This window comes from Triturus cristatus, chromosome 5_2 (genome assembly GCF_964204655.1).
Source record: "Triturus cristatus chromosome 5_2, aTriCri1.1, whole genome shotgun sequence".
Classification (NCBI taxonomy): Eukaryota; Metazoa; Chordata; class Amphibia; order Caudata; family Salamandridae; genus Triturus; species Triturus cristatus.
The window spans coordinates 751,443,627-751,468,025 of record NC_140588.1 but is presented as its reverse complement, the minus strand read 5'-3'; the positions used below and the strand labels follow the sequence as shown (position 1 = coordinate 751,468,025).

General features: G+C 43.9%; 1 protein-coding gene across 1 annotated transcript in view; it reads right to left on the bottom strand.

The window, feature by feature from the left end:
* Positions 1–24,399, bottom strand: part of HTR2C (5-hydroxytryptamine receptor 2C) — a 3,718,710-nt gene that overhangs the window by 1,562,306 nt on the left and 2,132,005 nt on the right. The window contains exon 8 of the mRNA XM_085606666.1: positions 22,573–22,699. The gene's annotated coding sequence lies outside the window, so the exon portion shown is untranslated. The remainder of the gene's footprint in view (positions 1–22,572; positions 22,700–24,399) is intronic.

Genomic DNA, 24,399 nt, shown 5'->3' with positions numbered 1-24,399 from the left:
GTTGATTTGTAGCACAGGGAGCTTGTTCCTCTCTGCAAAATCTGTACAAATGGCAGAATGTAGCATGCCAGAGGGCACTACATCTTTGTTGTCGCTCGCTTGGGTAGATTTTCTACTTAAGCGGTAGCCTTTATCACAGCAAGCATCAGCTTTCTCGCTGGGTGCAGTCCTAGCACCTAAAAATCGAGCTAGGGGACGCCAATTCTTGCTCATGTTCGCCAACTTAACATTGGCGAGCCACGCCTGAGAAAAAATTCCACCATGGAGAGGTTGGCGGAATATTGCCGAAACTCTGAGCTACAATCTTAACATGGATTAGGCAAATCATTGCAAACTTTGCCGGCGGAGCGGGATTTGTCACCCACCTCTAGTAAGAAGCATGTCTGGTGGCAATGTTGTTCACTTATTATCCTAAATCCTTTTCAGTTGAGAGGAACCGTCTCAATTTAAAGTGTTCATGGACTGCTGTCACACGCACTTTAAAACTTAGCTTTAGTGTGAGGCAACATGGCTCTGTCAGAGCCATCAATACTGAACACGGCTCGTAGGACTCTTTTGGAGCATGGCTATGTCAAACCCAGAGATAGCCAGACAATCATAATGCTGCTCTTGATTTGAAAAAGTAGAATCATGATTAGCTACTAATGGCATGATGCGCAGGTATTGGACAAAAAGGCAGTGAGACAGTAATCTTTCTGATTTGAGGACTCATTAGAAAAGTCTAGCTGGCAGCTTATAATAACTATACAAGTTTTCAATGGTAACCCATCAGACTCAGGATGCCAAAACATTGTAATTTTTCACAACTAAGTATGGCCCTATGACAAAGTAGCTTGACTGTGGTGTCCCTTTCGAGTGCCTGAAGTGGCACTGATGTTTTGTTCCTAACAAGTATAAGATTTATAAGACCACCCAGAAATTTGCAAACATATGAAGTACACCTACATTTGCCAATCATATCCGGTATTACACAGTAGCTAAATTAATCTTGATCTTATTCATGGATTTATATACCAAGCAATTTCTTTGTCATGCACTGCAGAAGGAATATTTGTTTCCTTCTGTCATATGCGGACTAGGAGATATGAGCCTGTACACAACACAGATATGTAAAATCTGGATAAGGAAAGATGTAATTATACAATGCAGGTTTCTATCACAAAGCTGAGGTGGTGTGGCTACAAAATAAAATGAAGAGATTTCCCCAAACATTCTAGCTATATTTTTTTAAAGAATAAATAAATATACCTAGGCTGGTTGATAGTAATAAGTCGACATTGCAACATTACAATACATTTATTTTATGGAAGTAGTGAATGACATTCTAATAAACAGAGACTAGCAGTCACTGGGGAGTTCAAGTGTCTAAAAAGTGTAATTCCTAGCTAACCTTTTTTAGGTGTATGTATACATGTTGCACTATACTATCAACAGAAGTCTTTAGAGAAGAGTCGTAAAATGTAGGTGAAAAACCTCTTGCAATTTACTACCAACAGAGGTCCTCACAGAAGAGCACTCTGGGGATGGACAAGAAACCCTACAGTTGCCCTATACATAGAGGTCATCACAGAAGAGTGCAATGGAGATGGAAAGCTGAGGGGTGTGGTTTCAATCTTGAATTTTGCATATACACTCTTGCAACTCTAATGCCTTGTGCTAATTTTTCTAAAGGATAAAACAATATACCAAAGATGGTTAACTGTGATGCAACTTACAAAAAATGTCTTGAGTGTTATGGAATTAGTTAATGACACCCTATACACATAGGCACATGGGGACTGCCCAGCACTGGGGAGTACTAGTGTCCAAAAAGTTTTATTCATGTAGTACTGTATGTTTATGTATTTTTATACATGTATACAGAAAAATTGAGTCACTCATAGTGAAGGTATCTAATGGCTAAAGTGGGTTCATCTAATGGCCAATGTTTTGTGTTTTGTGCTGTGATAGGAGAGTCTTATCTGAGTGACATTTGAACTGAACAATGGTAAAAGAGTGTTGATTGCAAGCCTTTACATATGTTTGTAATGTGCATGATATTTTTGGGAAAACATGAGGCTGGCAACACAGCTGAAGGGGGATTTAGGCCAGACCCAAAAAAGGAGAATACCCAATCACTATCTAGAACTGTAGAATCTGATTTTTTCAAGATATCATTCTTATTAACAAAAAGGTACAAGTTTAAGAGAAGCCTGAACTTAGTGGGCAATTTCTATCAATTGCATATATTTATAGAGGCCTTCTGTTATTATTATTATTTTTGAGTTCTAGTATTGCGTTTAGCTACCCAATGGGTTTACCAGCACTCGGAGGACTGCTTAAGCAGCCTAGAAGTTAGACCATAAAATAACCACATTTTAAGCTCCTGGGGGAAAATGGATAGGGAAGTGCAGCATCAAAAAGACTCACAGAGTGTGTTCAAAAGTTGCGGCCCAGGAAAGAAACAGAGTGGCCACCAGTGGCAGATGGTGACTTTTGAAAGTGGTGGGCGTAAATGTGGCTGTTGATGAAGTGGCTGCGGCACCGATCCCAACACTTCACTTCAGAATCTGAACGTCCTACCTGCCTGAGAGACAGTGACGTCACTGACATGTGTTTTAGAGATTCATCACTTTTTTGGGGGGCAGCAAGCTCGAGTACCCGATGACATCAGACCAGTGCTCCTGGCCTAATGCCACAAAAAAAGTTGCAGGGGGCAGAACTGGCCACCCCCATGACAGTGGGCCCTACTGGTATTGCACCAAGGAAACGTAGGCCCAAGGACCCGAGCATCACAACCTGGAATGAAGCATCAGGCGGCTAATAGAGGAAGGGCTGCAATTCCAAGACGTACTGTTAAAAAAAGCTATAGTGCTGCTACCCACGCCACCAAAAGATAAACAAAGTATGCACTCGCCATTTTATTAGTTTTGCCGTTACTGAGAGTTGTGTTGCTGCTACCTTAAGAAGGATGCACCAAACCAAACAACAGCAGACCATCCCCCTCCCCAGAATGACAGGCGGAAAGTCCTGGTGTCCTCGGCCCCAATGCTCACTTTGAAGAACCGCCACAGAAGAAACAAGCATTGGCATAGCCAATAGGTCTCGCCTTTGGGACCTTATAAGTGTTTATCCATGCAACAGTTGCATAACTAAATACTTATAAGGTCCCAAAAGCGAGACCTATTGGCTATGCAAAGCGGTCGTGCGGCCGCGAAAGTTATCGCGATCACGATCACACATCAAAGCGGCCAAAAGTGAAAGTAATTGCGGTAAAACGCGGCGCGCGCGCCCGCGCACATGCACTGTGGCTCTAGGCTGGCCTGGTAGCACTTTTTGACGCCCTCTCAATAAGTCTTGCCAGACCAGCGCATGCGCTGGGTCAGGCGAGACCTAAAACAACTGCTTTTCAATGTTTAATATTGATTTAAACATGAGAACTTCTCCTATATAACCCCAGACTGGTAAAAAAGACTTTACTCACAGTGAGCCAGGCCAGGCCTAGGGCACAGCATTGCTCTCTGAAAGATGTATATGCCGACTGTCAGCACTTGAGCTTTGCATGTGCTGAGAGTGCTGTCTCAATGAGAGAAACGACTTGTCTGCCGGTGCAGTGAGTGACTAAATGTGTGTGCAGATTTGAAGCGTCCTACCGTGGGAAGCAGCAGCTCCTACATCTCTGCCGCCGGCATAGTCCTTTAGCTCCATAACATTGGGGGATTCGTTTACCGTGGCTGCAGGCGCCTTTCTTTTCCAACTGCCTGGTGCCTGTAGTGTCACTTTTAGGCCGTCGGGACTGGTCCGGAACAGCTTGATGGTGTCCGTTGCGCGCCAAGAAGAGACGTACATGTGCTGATAATAATCCCGATAGAGCTGAACTCATAACCCACGCCCCCAGCTTACATTATTATCCAATGAAAAAGCCTAGTGTGAAGGCGAAAGGAGTGCTGCAACCGTTGCCACCCACTGCACAGTGTTGCTGTCAGCCAGCCCCACCCCTTCCCCTTAATGTGAATGAGGCTCTGCTGACCACGTCAGAAGCGCCCCATTTGAAGCCCATTCACTGCTGCTTGTTGCAGCCACTCCCATCAGGCTGATGTCACTCTCCTTGCTTGTGCCTCGAGGGCGAGGAATTATCCTTGCCCAGTTCAGCACATGCGTAGGAGGACTTTTTAGTCCGAGGGTCCGACGTCACCACACAAAAAAAACGATATGGAAGTGGAGCACCAAGCAGTGAGCATTTAAAGCTGCTCCAATGCCATGGTGTTAATTAATTTTCTCCCTTTGTTTTGTCTCCGCTCTGAAACTGGGAGAGCAACGCCCACTTCGCCCATTAATACCAGCCGCCATCCATGTGTGTATAAATCTGGGGACTATAAAAAGGGATCAGTTGCTTGATCGCAGATTTTTGAGGTACTGAGGTCCGGAGTATGAGTTAATCTTATACATGAAACAGTGGGGCATATTTACAATAGAAATGACGGAGTGTGGCTTTAGCCTCCTTGGCTTAACACCACACTCTGCCACTTCTGAAAAGCAGGGCTGCACCATATTTACAACAATATAGTGGAGCTCTGCGTTTTGCCTCTGAACTGGCGTTAAATTTAGCTGCCTAGCGCTAACGCAGGTATCCTTGCACCATTGTGCAAGGTATCTGCATTGCAGGGGAAGATTGTTTATGTGCAGGAAGGTGTCCCTTCATGCACATAAACAATCTTTAAATGGCTTTTTGTAACTTCTATGTGTGCTCCTTAATGAAGCACACATAGAGGTTGCAAAACGTCATTTTTTAACGATTGTTTATGTGCAGGAAGGGATACCTTCCTGCAAATATTCAATGGAGTTTTGCTGTTTCCATGTGTTCTGCACAATGCTGCACACATGGAAACAGCAAAAACGAGGAGAAATTGAACATTTCTCCTTGTTGCACCAGTGTAAGACCAGGTTTTCCATGGTCTTAATTTTGGCGCTGCCCCATATTTACACCACCCTTGTAAATATAGGGCAGCATCAAAATCAATGGATGTTGCAGTGGAACAACCACCACAACACCTATTGCCCTCCCCTTTAACGCTAAGTATAGCGTGAAAGGGTACCTTATTTACAAGGCAACATAAAGACACGTTAAGTGGCTTAACGCTGCCTTGTATATAAGGCGAAGCCCCTACCGCCACAACAATGTCATGAAAAGTGCCATTGTGGCAGCAATGGGGACTTGTAAATATTCCCCCGAGTACCTTAAAATGAATGAACTTGTCCACTGTGAGCCCAGTGGAGGTTGTGGAGGAGACCGGATACAGAAGAGTGTTTGGGAAGCCGAAATAGGAGCCTTGCGGCAGAGCTCCGGACCATCTGGAGGTGTCTGATCCTGGTTTTGTCTGCTCCTAGGTATATGATGTTACCGTAATCCAACCTATTGTCTCATGGCCTAGATGACGGTTCGCTGTGCAGAGAAGGAAATTATCCATAAGATATTTTTGAGCCAATTCATAATGGCGAAACAAGAGGAAGTGGCCGTAGCTACCTGTGCCCTTATTGACAGGGTGGAAGTCAGCCCGAAGCCAAGGTTCTTCACCTTGTTTGTTGGTTTGGGAAGTGCTGCCAGTGTGGCAGGCTAATGTTGGGGTCCCCACAGCTGGGGATTCCTATCCAGTACCATGACCTTGGTTTGGTCTCCATTGAATTTTGACGAGTTGGAGTTCATCCAGGAGGAGACAAGGCCATGGGAGGAGTTAAGATCTTCTGAGCAAACTTCCTGCTCGGACAAAGAAAAAAAGATCTAGGTTTCTTCCAAGTAGGAGAATAGAGCCAGGCCACAACTTTGCACTAGGGCATCCAAAGGGCGGACACTAATGTTAACAAGCATTTGCAAAGCAATCGGCCTCGCCTTTTGGACATTATATGTATCTAGCTATGCAGCACATTGGCCTGGGTGCTGAAACATCTACTGTTCTTTAACATGGAGGGAAAGTAGGCACCAAACTGCATGATACACTAGGTATGGGAACACATGGAGAGAAATATTGCCTTTCAGCAGGAAATGGTATAGTCCATAGCTCTGTTTTTATTATAAAATCAAAGCCTTTGGTGGTCATATCACTGAAAATACAAGATTTGAAAAAAATATAATTGTCTATGGGTGCTCGTGGAAGACAATTTCTATGGACTGGAATCTAGAGAATGCTAAAGTGATTCTGGTATTTTACTGACCTCTGCTGGTTGTTTTCTATCAAGAAAGTTAAATAGAGGCAGTTGCCAAAAAATTAAAAAAAAATAAAGTCCCTCAGCAGATAGCAAATCTGGTATTTTACTAACCTCTACTGGTCGTTTTCTATCAAGACAGTGAAATAGAGTCAGTTGAACAGAAATAAAAGTCCCTTAGCGGAAGCAGACAAGTCCTAGGGCTGATCTCCAGAGCCCACAATGTACATACACATATAAGTATATACTAAAGTATATAAAAGAGGTCTTGAATGCTCGACCTAAAAAGCATAGGGCTGAGGGCTGATCCCTGCAGAACTTTCGTGGTGAATAATTGAGAGCTGGACGAGCATTCGTCGAGAAGAACCTAGAAAGTACAGTTCACCAGAAAGGAGGTCAACCAGGCAAATGCTGTGCCTTAGAGACATAGTTGAGCCAGTCTTTCAATGAAAATGTCATGAGACACAGTGTCAAAAGCTGTGCTATTTTAATGAGATCAGCATGGCTGTGCCACCCATGTCCAGGAGTCATCGTAGGTGTTCCATGACGTCTAGAAGGGTGGATTCTGTGATGTGGTCATCTCTGAACCCTGACTGAGAGGGGTGGAGGTTGTTCTTGGCTTCCACATACAAGGTGAGTTGGGTGTTGACATGCTTCTCCAATATCTTGGAGAGGATAGGCAGCAAAGAAATAGGTCTGAAGTTGGCCCAATTAGATGGGTCTAGGTGGAGGGTGGGAAGCAGCATGGTATGCTACTAGGCTTTTGGTATGTGCCCCTGACGTAGGGAGGAGTTAAGTAGATACATTAATAGAGACATGATGTGTGGGCTCAGAGTACTGAGCTTGTCTGGGGAAGAGGATCAAGTGAGAAACCTGACTTGATAGGCTGCAGTAGGTCCAAAAGGCAAGAAGAATCCAAGGGAAGCAAGTATTGCAGTTGGGCCGGTGACTGGTTCATACCTGAGGGATTTAATTTCTTGGTGGGAGAAGAAGTGAGATTGGAATGTAGACAGGTGGTCTCAGGCTGGGTCATGCCAGTTCTTGCTGTAGCTAAGGTAAAGTACATGTTTGCCACTTTCTCGACCAAGAAGTCCACTAGCTCTTCATATTGGATTTATGAGAGTGCGGGGGAAACAGTGTTTCTGGGGTATGACAGGTTTTGGACCACTTTCAAGAGAGTTTTAGGGCAGTTTGTGCCTTTTTATATTTTTTCAGAATAAAAGGAAGATTGAGCATTTCTGCAGTGCATGTGGTGAATATATAAGGTGGTTTTATATTGTCATATTGCATCCTCCAAGCCCTTTTGAGTCTGTTTCAGAATTTCTTTTCTTCCGGCAAGGTCTCATTGAAACAGGGGGTTGAGGGGTGCTGCCTGGAAACCGATTTAGGTTTGGCTGGTAGGATTATGTTGAGAGACCTTCTGAGCCAATTGTCAACCATGGGTAGATCCTAGTCAACCTGCTGTACTGGTTGAGGGAAGGTGTTTGAATGACACATATTAAGGGCAGGGATGTCAGGTTTGGACCTGTTTCTGGCCATAACATTGGGCTCAGTTGCTATGGGAGTGGGTGAGGAGTGATAGGGTATGAAAAAGGGCACTACAAAGTGGTCTGACAAGAGTAGTGGTAAGGGTGGCGAAGGTAAGAACAGTGATGTTGGGAAAAATGGGGTCCAGCCAGTGACCCGCTTTATGTGTGGGGGGAAAATCAATTAGGTTGAGGCTTAGGGCGCCCAGGTCCTCAATAAGGACCTCACTTAGTTTGCGGGTGACATCTTCTAGATGCATGTTTAGATGACCTAGTAGGGATAAATTAAAATGTATCAATGTGTAGGGAGAAATTAAATTGGGTATTGGAGAACACCAATTCCTGGCATAGCAGTGGGTCTGATAGATTAGGACGTCAAAGAGTGTGAATTTCGGCTGTTCACCTCCACTGGGCCATTGTTAATATTAACCTCTTTCTGTATAGCACTTGTACTGCACGTGAGCTGGTTTCAAGTGCTGTAAGTAAGAGGTCTTACTTTTACCACCATTTAATGGAACACAATTGCTGTTGCATCCGTCACTTCAAGTACATATGTTACTGATTCCAATGCCAGAATAATCATCTGGGCTGCAGCAGTTTGTAGAGATAGCCACTACAACATGCTTCAGTATGGCTAATCAGTGGTGCAGGTTGGTGATGACCCACGCGCACCAAATCCTGGCTGTTACCGTGGAAATACAGGATCTAAGGATCATGTTTGGGGATGGGGTTCAAGGTAGACTATGTATGGTTTAATTTCTTCAAAAAGGCATTCACCATTTGCATTACCACTGCGCCCAGCGTTGTGAAAATGGCAACTACTGCCTTTAGCAATGCTTGTTTATTTTGTAGGTACTAAATGGAGCACACAGTTGACCGCTGAGATATCTGGTCAGCCTTGATTGCCTGTCACCTGGTAAAGTTATACATTGTTTTGTACAAAACTTTGGGGTCTAGGGAACGGTACTGCTGGCTGAACTGAAACTGGTGATAACTTCTTTTTGTGCTCATACAGTTCAGCACTAGTAGCAACACGAGCCAAAGGGCTCTGGATCACCCCAAAACCCACCTGCAGCGAGTCCACTAGGGCATTTGTATCTGCAAAACTTTGTTATTTGGCCAGGATTATCTTTCTAGAACTTTGCCTGGGTAGAGCTGCATGGATCTAGGGTTGTAAATCGCCATGGCATCTGGTAATTTCTTTGGGAATTTTGTGGTCTGTCCCACACCGGCGTGTTCAGGGAGCCTGTGGACGTGCTTTCCTTTGCGCTATCAGGGCACAGCACAAAGGAAAGCATGTCCACAGACTCCATGAACACGCCGGTGTGAGACAGACCACAAGATTCCAAAAGGAACAAGCTTTTGCAAATAAATAGTTGGCTGCCGTTCCTGTCTGGATGTATTGTGTCCCTGAGGTGCTAGCCACACAACAAAATACATCTTTAATAGAAATAGTCACCACGAAGGAAGTTGCATACCAAAGGATTTGACCCTTCAAGTTCAAGTATAAAATCCTAACTTTGTGAGAAACCATTACGGGTTGATGATCGAGTTGATTGAGAACTAATATTTCTTTGAACAAGGAGAAGAATTGATGTAACATCGTCTGGAGACTGATAGTCTCAGTCAAACATTGATCATTGTGAAAGGAAACCATACATCTAAGTGCTTCAGGATTTATTTTATGGTGCAACTATATAAGTGCAACATTAAGAGAGTTTCTTGTTACTTTGTCTTGATAAAGATGGGACATTAACAGTAACACCACTGAAACGTGTCGACGCAATATCTACACAATCCGTGAAGGCCACTGGATCTGTAGATACCATAAGAATTTGTCTTTCATCAGATTCCAGGATAAATTTGTCCAAAATGAATGTGTGAAATTGAATGACAAAATGTACTGTCTGTTTGTTTCTCTCTTTATTTTAAAGGTATCTGTTTTCCTTACTGTGTAAGGATTCTGTGAGTGTATTACGTGTTTTGGATTTATTGTGTTTCACCAATTTTAACAATCTTTGTGTATGAAAAATCAATAATCTTTTTATTGTATTAAATATATTGCTAATTTTATATCATTAAATCTGTTCTTTTCACTAATTCTTGGAATACTTTTTCATTTCTACCTTCTCTACTCTGAGGAGGATTATGTCCACTTGAGTTTCTTGTTGAATGGTGAGGTGATTGTTGTGTTCCTGCCTCTTTTCTAGCAAATAGGTCCCAAGAGGAAATCTTTATTTTTACTTGTGACAGTACCTATCCCCTTGGTTTGTTTGAAAGGGGTCCCTCTCTTTTATTACATACATGCTATTAAACATCGGCATGTCCTCGTGCATGAGAGAGGGCCGAGTGACTCCATACTGCTTGCCAGGCAGGGGCCAGTGGAAAGCGCAACGGACGGCTACTCTTGATTGCTCCCAGAAACGGGGCCATTATTAGGTGCTCTGTGCATATGATGGATAGGTTTGCGAGGTACCGCGTCTGCTGGATGGGAATGCACTTCCCGGACATCTCATTTGGGAAAAGACAGTTTCCACTTAAAAATGTGGATGCCAGCAAACCCTACATGAGAGGTATGCCGGTAAACATGCTAACGCTGTAATTTACCACAGAAACACAGCAATTACCAGATCCGAACTGATCCCCTCTCGTTTAATTCTCACAAATGCAGATAACGTATTTTAAGGCAGCAACAGAAACAAGTACTGCAATAGACCAGAGAGAGGTGAGGTTGTGTGGGAGTGGTATGACTGCATCCACATCCCACCCTGCATGTGTGTATACCCCAATCCACCCAGACTCTCTCTCTTGGTAACCTTTATTCTCATCGTTGCAGGGGCCTGATTTGCCACCCCTGCTTTAGGGAAAGCTGCAGACTGAACCTGTTCAGAGATGACAAACACCTCCTGGAGAAGAAGCGCTATCACCATCCCATCACAAGGCTTCAGTTTTGACAGTCACTCATTTATCATGCCACTTATTTCTTGCAATATTGTCCAGTATCACTCCTTCCCGGGTATGCCCAATCTCCTCAGGGCTGGTTTATGAAAACTCATCAGGCCTACCATTAAGTGTGGACATTTCTGGCAATCACATCCGGAGGTGCTGCTACGAAAAGTACCCTTTGTATACAGATGTTTTCCTATCCTTGTGTTCCACTAAAATGTATTCTGATCTGGGCCTAATGCCATGTCGTTCAGTGACGTGCTCCTCTAGCCACCATTTCCACTATGTCATTGTATCATTTTAATCTGGTGATAATTTGCGCTTTCACCAACGGAGAACAAAAGGCTCGACATCGGTGTAGAATTTGGCCACAACAGAAACTTTTAGTTTAGTTAACTTTTGCTTAAGCCCTTATTTGTGCAATAAACACTCTTCAGAACATGCAAGAAAGCCTTCCTTGTGAAAATCTAACGCAAATACCATAATTTCCAGAGGCCGTTTCCAGTAATTAGCTCACCTCTCCCACAACCTGCAGGAACTCTAATTGGAAAATATGGGTTTGCAGCACTAACGAACTGCGGAGCAAATTGTTCCTGACGTGATGCTCTAACGAACCGTTCGCAAATGGATAATTCTAGCCTCAGTTATTCTCCCACAAAGTCCAATTAACTTGCCGCCAATAAAACAAAATCCGAACGAAAATATCCTCGACCAGCTCCTGGGGGAAGACAAATAAAATAAGAAGTTTGGCGCCTCCCCACCTCCCAGCCTGATATAACGCCCTCCACGGACAAGACTTTACCCTGGACTACCTTGTCGGCCCACTGGCCTGTTATTAACCAGGAATGTGCGGTCCGACACACGAACTTGATGGTCACGCCAGAAGCCACTTGTGTGTCAGCCTTGTCCCCCTCCCCCCCCCCCCCCCCCCTCCCCTGTCCTCATCACTGGACACCTCTGTCACCTGAAATCCGAGTCTGCGCCACAGTCAAGGCCAAAACCAGGCTTAAGACCCTTCGCATGAGGTCGGTGACACGGATTACTAACAACACATCTAAATTTATGATATGCTTTTCGTCAGCCGTGACGTATAACCCACCTACCTAAATGTTGTACTGGTTTACACTATGTACTCATCAGCATCTTTATACAATAGCTTAATCAATCAATTTGCATTTGTGCTACTCTTGTCTATTTAACATGTTATGTAATGTCATTAGACCTTTGTACCCCAATTAGAAATAATATACCCATTTTTATACCAAAGCCCAAAATAATAGTTTTTTCCCCCACTTAAGTCGGTCACAACAAACAAATAGAGGAGCAACATTATCACCATGACCTCTTCATGAGTCTAAAGAACTCGCCTTTTTAATTCCCCTTGGTCGGGTACATCATAAGGGACCATTTCACTTGGAATAGGCAGCAGCCTAACGCTGATGAGGAAACATGGTTGTGGGTAGATAAGTGCAAATTGACTTTTGGTCCTAACCATTTAAACCTCTCAGCCTCTAACATCCATCCTTACTTTTACTAGGAATGTTCCACTGCTGCATGTGCTGCTAGGTCCCTCTCTTTTCGCCCCCTAGCAGTTGAGGCTCCACTGCCGGCCATCTTGGAGTTTGTGCTGGGTAGCTCCCAGAGTGCTAAGTGGATGTGTCAGTCAAAGTGAAGAATGGTTTGTTGCACTGCCCCGGACAGAGGAGGGTTTCCACACCCGGCCCCCAAGAAGCTGAGAGGTAAGGCTTGTGTGTGGGGGGGGGGGGGGTATGCTAGTGGGGGGATGGGCACAAACAGACATCCACCAGTGCTGGCATCATAATTCCATCATGTTAGGGCCCACTATAAGCGTCTATTCCCTTACAACCTCCCTCAGTGCCTTCGCGCTTCACAATAAAGGTCTGCAGCAGCAATATGGCATTACATTTGGCGATGACAGCACTCGTGCGTCCCCAGCACACCCCGTTGCATCAGTGCACTGGCTCCCCATGACAGTGGAGGTATCTCTGCAGCTGGCCCCTCGGCTCTGCCTGGCGCCTTCCCACAGGTCCGCTCAAAGGCATCCCATCAAAGAGTAGATTCTGAAATGCCAAAGTGGGAATCAACATAAATGTCATAATCAACAACAGTTGAGGTTACATTGTGGACAAAGAGCCTGGGCCAGGCGACAAAATATACATTTCCAACAAAAAGGATAAAAGAAGTATACAGAATTCATGTTTGTATCCCTACTGCCACCACGTGAAGGCAGGTACCACAATTGTACAATAATAATTAGCCTCTGCTCACAAATCCCCGTAAAATAACTAAAACTACTCAACTTTGCCTCACACCCACAGCTACCACTTCACATGCGGTTCGCAGCTAAATGTGTATGAAACAGGACAAGCACAGCTATGTGGTAAGCACTGAGATATACTAAAAACAAAAGCAAACATTCAGCGATTTACAAATGCAGCATTTGTAGCAATCATTAGCTAGCTAATTCAGAATATCGAATATTTAACTTACCCTCTCGTTCAGGGCACAAGTAAAAGAAACTCCAGACCCGACCACCCCACAGTCCACAGCCTAAGGTGCATTTCGTCCAGTGGACATCCAAAGGTCCAGATCTTCAAATGATGCTTCATGAGATGAATACACAAATATATCTGGAAGACAGCCTCAATCTCATCCTGTACGGAATAATTCACAAAGAACTGTAGATGCATATATGACAGGATTTACATAGGCAAAAATGCTGTAGGACTTTACCCTTGGAAAGGGGATTTGCTTCACATAGAAATTAACGTTATGGGCTGTCCAGACGGAGCAATCCTGAAAAGGTTGGCAAAACCCACAAACTGGGAGATTTGTAGATGTTGACCGAACATTTGCAAATCATTTTTCCAGCTAAATGCAGTCATGTTAAGGGCATGGGTGAGAATGTGTTTGGTGATGGAGAAACAAAACATGGATCTATCGCACACCAGTGAGCGTGCAGACATGTACAAACCTACTCTTCTGTATGCTTGAAAGGTTCTCTATGCAAGTAGACCAGGAAATCTGCGACCGTTCCAGACTGCCAGAAGTACTCTGACACTTATTTAAGCATTCCATAAAAAAACAGAAATGTACTCTAAAATGTGTGTAAAACTCTAGTTAATCTCCAACTTATAACCAGAGATATTTGTGAGCTTAATAAAGAATAATGTAACATAAGGGAATTCCCTAGAGCATACATCGACCATAAGCAGAAAACCACCACCCTACATATCTTATAAATGGCCATCTCCAAATAACTAACATAGACATAAAAGAAACGAAAAGTGAAGATGAAGTCTTGTCTGGAAACCAAACCCTCTGTGGTCTAGCATCCACCTGACTCCCTGCAAAGTATCACATAAGACATCCCCTGAATTGTTCGACCCTCCATCAGCAAAGACAATTTGCGAGATCAAAGGCACACCCACAACACGTGAAAAGTAGGATGTCACATTCTCACATGCTTAAAAATTAGCATAAGCCATGACAGATTGCATCCATGACATCAGAAATGTCATTTTGCCACAGTATCTGTACACTGTACATACATATGTACATTGCCATAAAATAAATAAATGAGGTGATCATTTGTTAGTATACTCAACAAGCATTAACAATGCAATAGGTCTTGCATTGAATTGAGTTACAGTGTTTGGTGTTATAAATCACAATGTCTTTTACCCCTTTAAGAGAAAAAATAAAACAGGCCAGGAATTGGGGTTGAAATGAAGATGAAGAGTTGGAAGATTAATGTAGGTAGACGCAATAAAGTGAGGGTAGAGGGGGTTGATGGAAATCAAGAAAAGGTACAAGGGTAATTTTAGAAATGGGGAAATGGGGATCTCTAGTTGGCAATGGTTTACACCTTTGCGCAAGTAGGGATCCTTGCTTCTTGTCAGGGTAGGGGAGTTACACCCTTAGACTACCCCTGCTCACCCCCTTGGTAGCTTGAAACGAGCAGACAGGCTTATCTCAGAAGCATTTGTGCACACATACAGTAACACAGCGAAAACATTACAAATGGACACCACACCACTTTAGAAAACAAGACCAAAAAGACAAATCTTCACCATACATATATCAAGATATTATCAACAATAAGTTATTCATAAAAATAAAGCTTGTAGCAACAAATAGCTCCACCTGGGGCTATTATGACATTGTGACAGCTGGAAATCCCAAAGTACGGCACCGACCGCGAGGTACACAGCTTCGAGCCTGTAGTAACATGTATCCCAAAGAACAGTACCTTGGTAAACGATGAAAACAAAGACAGCACATGCTGTCAGGGAGGTGATGCTTCGCTGGTGCCGGGTGGTGTTGGTTCCTTACGAACACTTGGGAGGTAAGTCATCGGTTCCTTAATGCAATGCAGGGGAGGTGAGGCATCAGTTCCTTACTGCTGCCGGGAAGGTGATGTCACTAGGGTGTTGAGGCGTTGGTTCCTTACGACAATGCGGTGCCCACGGCTTCATTGCATGTCGCGGCATCTCTCACCGGAGTCGGTGTTGTTATTTCCCTCTGTGGCACCTGAAACAGCAGTTCCAGGTGTAGAAGGACAGAGGAAATTAAGTCTTAGTGTCCTTGAGACTTTAGAACCGGAGACAAACTCTACACCAAGCCCTTGGAGATTTTCTTCAAGCAGGATACACAGCACACAGCAAAGTCTTGGTCTTCTCCTTGGCAGAAACAGCGACTGCAGGCCACCAGCACACAGCAAAGGGGCAATACTTCTTCTTCAGTTTTCCCAGCTCTTCTCCTTGGCAGATATTCCTCTTGAGTCCTTAAGTAATCTAAAGTTCTGGGGGCCGGGCCACAATATTTATAACACATTTTCCTTTGTTCTCTTGTGGCAAAGAGTCTTTTAGCTCAGACCAAAGCAGTTCTGTCCTCTCTGGTCCAGCTTCCTGACAGGCGGTGTAGACAGCATTGTGTAAGGCAGACAGGACCTATTCAAGTGCAAGGAAATCCTCTCCTACTACTCTAAATGCAGCCAAGGTCTATTCAGCTCAGCCCTGACTCATCCAGGAAACACAGGACACACCTCAAACCCCACCCCCAGTGGTTGTCTACAATGAGTGCACCTCCCCAGCCCCTGCCACGCCAAGGCCAGACAGCCAATCCACAACACAGCAGAGGCACACTGGATGGTTAAGCAAGAAAATGACTATTTTCCAAAAGTGGCATTTTCAAACACATAATTTAAAAACCATCTTTACTAAAAGATGTGTGATTAAATTCTGAGTTCAGAGAGCCCAAACTCCATTTCTCCATCTTGTCCCAATAGGAAGGTTTACTTGTAAGCTGTTACAAAATATCCCCCATTCTATCCTATTGGACATATAGCCTTTCAACAGTGAAAAGTGAAATACACTGTATTTCACTATCATGACATGTCACACACATCAGTACATGTCCTAACTTTCACATACACTGCACACAGCCCATGGGAGTATCTTGGCCCTACCTGAGGGGTGTCTTACATGACAGAAAATTAAAGGGTAGTGCCTGGCAAGTGGGTTCACTTGCCAGGCTGACATAGCAGACACTGCAGTGGGAGGTCTGCAAACCCATTGCAAGGCTGCTTGTGTGGGTGGCACAATCAGTGTTGTAGGCCTACTAGCAGCATTTGATTTACAGGCCCTGGGCACACACAGTGGACAGTACAAGGTACTTACCAGTAAATTTAATAAGCCAACCATGGAAACACCAATCCATAAACTCAATTTACAAAGGGAGCACTGACCCTTTGGCACTGAACAACAGTGGCAAAGGGCCAAAGCATCTAGACCAGCAAAAACAAAATCTAGCACATAGCAAAAATACAGGAGGCAGAGGCAAAAATATAGGGGAAACCACACAAAGGATACCAGGCCTAACAGGGAAAACTAACTGAGCTCCACACAGACACTCACAAACCCAATCACAGACCAACATAGGCATCCACAAACCCACTCACATATCCACACAGGAACAGATACACCCACTCACAGACCCACACAGGAACTCACACACCCATTAACAAACCCACATAGGCACTGAAACCCACTCACAGACCCACACAGACACACACACCTACTCACAGACCCACAGAGGCACTCACACACACATTGACAGTCCACACAGGTGCTCACACACCCACTCATACATCTACATAGGAACTGAAACACCCCCTCACAGACCCACACAGGAACTCACACACCCACTAACAGACCCACACAGGCTCTCACACACCCACTCACAGACATAGACAGACACTCACACACTCACTTACAAACCCACACAGGAACTCACGCATTATCTCACAGATCCACACAGACACTGACACACCCACTCATAGATCCACACAGGCACTCACACATCCACTCACAGACCCACACAGACACTCACTCACAGGCCCACACAGGCACTCACATTCCCACTCACAGATTCACACAGGAACTGGTACACCCACTCATGGACCCACACAAGAACTGACAGACCCACTAAGAGACCTACTAAGAAACTCACACAGGCACTCACATACCCACTCACAGACCAACACACTCACACACCCACTCACAGATCCATAGCGCCACTCACACACCCACACAGATACTCACACACCCACACAGACACTCACAGACCTAAACAGGCACTCACACACCCACAGCAGGGTTAGGTGCCAGCGGGGGTTGGCTGCACGCACCTAACCTGCAGGAGACCTGCTACCAAACTCCACTGCACAAGGGTGAAGGCTGTGTGTGGTGCAGATTTGGATGTATATGAGCGTTGAATGCAGAGTCTGGCCATAGGTTGGGCCCTGCAGACAGCCCCTCACCACGCATGGGTGATGGCCGTGCACGGCATGGATTTAGGTGCCTATGGGGATGGGTTAACATAAGGTAATTAAATATGACTTAACATTCGAAAAAACCTAGAAATTCACAAAAAAATCCTAAGACTATAGGGACGTTAGTGTTAGGAAATAGAATTTGAAAAACTTTAGAAATTCACTAAAAAATCAAAGGTTAGAGGGACGTTATAGTTAGGTTCAGATTTTACACGCACAAAACCATAGAAATTCAACAGTTATAGTTTTACTTATCCCTAGAAACTATAACTCGTGCTCTAAGGTAACTATAACTTGCACCCTTACCATGCACTGCTATTTACCCCACATATTACATCAGTAATCACATCTTGTATAACATCATTCATAACATAACAGCAACATTTGCGAAAAAATCAGTGACGAGAAAACTATGCATGGCGGAGGCATTAGTTATAGTTACGTTAGGGCAAGATAACTAACAATATTTAATTACCCTACATTAATCCAACTGCCGCCGCACATGGCCTTCGGCTGTAAGCGGTGGGGGGTAGGCTGCAGAGCCTGAGCTGTGGCCAGGACCAGCAGCCAACCCCCAGCATGCAGCCAAACCAATGCAGTGCATGGCCTTTGGCTTCGCACAGTAGGGAGTTGGCCATGGCCAGGCCCTGTGGCCAACCCGTGCAAAGGCTACCAATCCAGGAGGATGGCATGCAGTCCCCCTCCTTGGGCTTATTTCGACCCCAAGGACCCCATCCCCCGGGGCTTGGCACATTTTGTGGTGGAGGGAGGGAATGTGTCCCCCTCCCTGGCCCAATTTCTGCCCCAGGGACACCATCCCCTGAGGTCTGGTGCATTTGTTTTAGGGGAGGGGGCATGTGGTCCCTGATCCCAGGCTATTGATGGCCCTAGTGACCTCATACACCTGAGCCCACCACTAGATATATGGAGGAGGGGGCATGCAGGGCCCCCTGTCTGGGCCAATTTCAGCCTTGGTGCCTCCATTCCCATGACCCGGCCATATTGTAAACAGGGAGGAGGGCACGCAAACTCCTGCCCGGGCCGAGTTTAGCCCTGGGCACTCCATCTCCCGGGTGCCGGGCCATATTGTACAGAGGGAGGGGGCATGCAGGCTCTCTCCGGGGCTAATTTGGCACTGGTGACCCCAGGGACTTCCACCTTTTTAAATGGGAAGGTGGGCATGCAGTCCCCCTCCCCGGGCCTATATCTGACCTGGGGACACCATCTCCTGGGGCCTGGCCAATTACGAAAGGGGGAGGAGGCTGTGTGGCCCCCCTCCCGAGGCATTTTTGGCCCCCAGGGAATCCCTGTGGGACCCTACCACCAGGCCTAGGGAGTCAGGATATTCCCACACGGACCCCTTGTGTTTTGTTTAATGCTTTTCTTGGGACTTGGGCTGAGTTCCAAGATGGCTGACAACATTTCCAGACAGAAGCAGTGGCAGCCAACCAGATTTGACCATGAGATCTGTCAGATCCATGGGGGATTTGCCTCCCTAGATATAAAAAAAATTTCTTGAATAACTCCAAAACTACTGAATGATTTACACCAAATAACAGAAATGATCTATCTTTCTGAGCCAAGATCTAGCTTTCTGCCAAATTTGATGTAATTACGTTCAGTAGTTCAGGCTGTAGTCATGTCTAAAATGCCTGTTGGAAATCACCCTAGCACTTTCCAGACAGCAGCTGAAGTGAGTGTCAAACTCGTTTTGAAAATCTCATAAAGATTTGTCAAATGGCGCCAGATAGATAGATAGATAGATAGATAGATAGATAGATAGATAGATAGATAGATAGATAGATAGATAGATAGATAGATAGATAGATAGATAGATAGATAGATAGATAGATAAGACAGTGAAATGTTTGCCCCTTGATTCGATCACTGGAAATTATAGGCAAAATTCAGGAGGAAAATTCAATCTCCTGCAACAGCAAAGTGATTGTTCTAGTTTGGAATCCAAATGTACAGCACCTCAATATAACAAAGTAATTCTTCTAGTTTGGTAGCCACAATTACACCTCTCCATTCAATTGTTGTTGCATCGATCTATTCATTGATTTCCTTTACAGTCGATTATTGTTTACGTTGTGGTATTTTACAGAACATTATAGAATACATATATCGCTTCATACATAAAGGTAATACATATTTATATACGCGCACACTTGATGAAATCACAGTAAAGAACGCAAATGCCTTAATAGTCTACCATATCCTGCATAGCTGTGCCCAATCATGACAAATCTAAGGCACTCTTCAGAGAGCATCACAGATCAATGAAGTATAGTGAGTTTCCTAAACTTAACATTACTCACTAGTTCAAAAGGCAATCATGTAAGGCCCATATGGGTAATTCAAAATATGATTCTCCAGTAAAAGTCTGTTAATGTAATACTGATTAGAACATTGGAATGTTGGAAGCTCCATTGAAAACAATGGAGTAGCTCCGGGCTTATAATGGCTGGTATAAACCCGGAGCTCCAACATTCCAATGTTTCTTTGTTCACAGCTCTGGCTGTGAACAAAGGCTTCAGGGAGCCTGAGGGGCTTTCAGTCCCCTCGTGTTCCCTGAAGGCTTTGTTTTATTTGTTAGAACATTCTGCCCTCTAGTGGCAGAATGTTCTAATATCCTTATAGCCCTTGTAGCCGGGCTATACCGGCTATTAAAGTCCCGCGGCTTTGTTAAAATCCCTCGCCTTCAGCTCGGGCCTTTAACGATGCAGTGGGCCTTTAATAGCCGTATAGCCCACTGCAGCGGGCTATAAGGCTATAATAAGATACAGATGATTTACAATACCGAAGCATGCCCTTGTTCGCACAATTATTTTGCTGACTGATGAAAACGTTTTGATGGACGTGTTTCACAGATTAGCACAATTTTCAATTGAAATGTACTTCTATAACTTTTTTAGAAATTGTTATATACCGGAAATGTTTAAACGTAACCTGTGTATGTACATTACATCCAATAAACGCTTCCACTACTACAATATTCTGTGGATTTGTTTATTGTTGATCGCCCTCTGATATTTTGTGTGCACATAAACTGAACGGGCAGTGTCTCTCTGAAAGATGTCCTCATCTCAAGATCCTATCTAAAAACAAAAAAGCACCAAAGGCAAATAGAAAACAGGATGGCAGCAGAAAAGAAGCATTACGTCAGATAGCGTGGACAGAAACAACAGAGTGGGACAGAAAGACAAACAATAAAAGATTTCTTCTGAATTGCGCATTGGTGACACACCGGGCAGAAATGAATGGGCATGCTGTGCTTTCTTGCATAACTGTCCAATCATGTATGGCTTTTTACTGTATAAAACTAAGGAATGTTAACGCAATAAGGAACTAGGCTTCCCACCTTGATCTTAGAAGATCATTCACTTTAAAGTGTGCCCTTCGTTGCTCTCTCTCACACTCTCATTTGTAATATTTGCTACTCTAAAAAAGAAACACGTCTAGTTATTACCTTTTTGTTTCACTTTCAGAAGACTGCGCCATTCAAAATGTCTCCAGGCCAGAGTTCACAGGAGCCTGCATTGGCTATTCTGTCTGGGTGATGTTTTCATCCTGTTCCATTGCCACCCAGGGTGGGTCAAATGCACAAATAAGAGTTGTACTCTTTCGCTCTCAACCGTAAATCATTTAATACTATTAAAACAAAGCAAATGGACCTATTTTGGTTGCACTATTGAATTTCCAAACGTCCAAAAATATACAAAAGTCAGTTTGCAATGAAGGATATGGCGAGAAAGCACCTGCCAATGAGGATTCATGAATTGGGTAGATATTGTGTAAACTTAATGGAGCAGAGGCCAAAATGTGAAATAAAAACAGTACAATACAAGAAAGATAAGCTTGCATGATTGCTGCCCCTTGTAAAGGATGCTTGTCAATGTCCTTCTGCCCCCTAGACAGAGGCGTGCTAAGGCAAGGGCATAGTCGCTCTGGCCTAGGGTCCCACCATTTCTGGGGGCCCCTGACAGAGCTGGCTCTGTTCTGCAGCAGTCCTGCCCTGATGCTCCTGAATGATTCTTAAACTTAGATGGTTTTTCATGCTGTTTTCTTTCCATTTATTTTCAATACGGGTAAGGCGTGGGAGTCTTACAGACATATTGCAGACAAATGCTGTGTTCATGGTTTTCAACACAATCCAACATTCATAAACAGTTATTTTAGATCTAAACAGGACGTCACATATTTGAAACTAGAGAAGGTCACAGAGATTATTTGAAATAAAATGAATGAGCTGATGCTGTATTAACATATTGAAAACGCATGTCACTATCCCTGAATATTAGATGGAACCATATTTAGAATTCGCACCTGTGTGCCTGTCAGTGTGTCAGGGCAAAGAGGGTATGAAAGAACTGTAATTAGATTATAAATTCAATGCTGTTCTCCACAGGGGCACCCAAAATACATTTGGCCGGGGGACCCAAAATCCTTAAGATGTCCCTGCAGCTAGCTAGGTTCTGCCAGCGAACAAAATACAACTGCAGAAGATGCACTTCCCCAATTAGAAGCAGGTATCAGCCAGCCAAAGGAAATACAGCACTTGGTGCATTTTAAGTAGACACTTCTCAATCATTGTCCGAGTTTAAATTGGCACAAAAACTGTATCTGTGAGGGGAGTTTTCCAGTCAGCATCTGTAGATATAGATGGGGGTTAATAAAGATTTGGCACTGTTTGGGAACGCTGGTTTAGGAACTTCAGATTACCGTTGGAAATACACTGTTCAAATAGGTTGTTAAAATTCTTTCTCTGTAGGACTTGTGCTCTTGTGGTCAATTGTTAATATAGTGACGGCAGATATAATAACATTTTTAGCTAACAGAAAACTGCATATGAAATATGTTTTAGTTTTTCAACAAGTTCATTGAGTCATTGCTTAATAAATTACCTTAAGAAGCATAATAGTCAAAAAGTCTTTGCGAATGCATTTACAAACATATGTTTAAATCAAGGAAATCAAAGTATTTTAAAAGCGTCATATACGTGAGATTCGATCATCTCAATTTTGCAACAGCTTTATTGAAAGTCTCTCAGAAGTGACTTACTTTACTGAGTACAATTGCTCGAATGTTGTTGTCTTCTTGTAAATTTTGTCCACTTTTCAGCAGAATGGTTCTTCTAAAAGTGACTTTTAGTGTTGCTTAACATAGACGGTATCATTGGAGATGTAACCTATAGTAAAAATTAACAATTGGATTAACTTTGCCAGTCAGTCAGTCAATAGGCTTTATTTCAATAAAATCTTATCTTAAAAAGCAGTACATACAATATGGTGAAAAAACAAACAAAAAAAAACAAAGCCATAACAATACAGTACAGTCGATAATATATACCATAAACAAATGACATTAATAAGTTACCTTGAACACACAGATTTAAAATCCTCCAATTAAACAATTAATTTAAGCCTTCTTGATCTGATCACCCACGCCCAACTTAAAAACGTTGCCATGGCACACACAATTAGGGGCCGTGAATCTGACTTCAATATTCTCAAGGCTACCATATAGTGCCTAGTACCCAACTCCTTACATAATGGTTTTAACCACCTAGATCTAGGCGCTTTGTAGGCAGGGCACTCAAACAATAGATGGGCAACCGACTCAGTGCTCTGCGAACAAAAAACACACAAGGGACTAGTTTGAGCCGGGATTTTCCAGCGGGCAGTCAATTCTCCCACAGGTAGAACCCAAATTCTAAATTTGATATACAAGGCCCTGTCTTGAAATTATGTCGAGATAGGGTTCCCGAGACGACACATCCTTAACCAAGAAGAATTCACTGGAAGATCTACATAAATTTGGGTTAGAATTGTTACTACTCACTACCCAATTCCAAAAAATCTTCTTCAAGGCGGATTTGGGAGGGGCAGACCTGGAATACCATGACTCCCAGAGACCCAATTCCCCCAGCAAAAATTTAACATCCCTTAACCACCCAATTTTTGATAAAATCTCCCTCAGCCCATCTGCATAACTCACTAATTCAGGGACTCTCCATAGGCAAGCCCAGAGGAGCAAGGGGCGAAGCCTGGCCTGATCACTAATAGAGCGGCAGCCCATATCCATAAATAGAGGTAAGGACGGGGTACTATATGGGAGGGACAACAAATCTTTCAGAAATTTACTCTCTGAACATGCTAGCAGGTCAGTGTTCTGCAAACCCCATAGCTCAGCACCATACAGGGCCGCACTAACCCCTCTGGCTGTGTAGATGTCCAACACAGGAGTGATGGGTTTTGAGGTAGATAATCGTTGCTCTTTAAGAAGAGCCCCTATCACCCTTTTATGACTCAGCAACATCTTCTGGAGATGGGAAGTCCACCGCATAGTATCAGTGAGACGGATACCAAGGTAATCAAACTCCTTGACCCTTTCCAAAGGCACCCCATTTAAAATTGGAAATTTTCCAAGTTTCTTCGGGGGATTAAGGATCAGATATTTGGTTTTATCTGTATTAATTTGAAGACCCCTTTTCTCACAAAAAGTTTGGAAACTGTCAAGGAGGCTTTGTAAGCCCATCGGGGATTTGGAGATGAGCAGGGTGTCATCGGCGAATAGTAAGGTAGGTATACTCCTGCCTGCCAGGGATGGTGAATCGGTAGGATTTTCCAAAAGATGCTCCACCACACCGTTCACATACAAAGTGAACAGAGTGGGAGCAAGCACACACCCCTGTCGGACACCCCTATTCACCGGTATTCTAGCGGTCTTCTCCCCCTGCTTGCCCCACCTCACCTGTGCAAAATTTCCTGTGTGGAGCTTCATTACCAAGGATAATAAATATGCGGGCATTCCCATTTCCGACAGAACCTTCCACAAACAGCCCCGAGGGACAAGGTCAAATGCGGAACGTAAATCAATAAAGGCAAG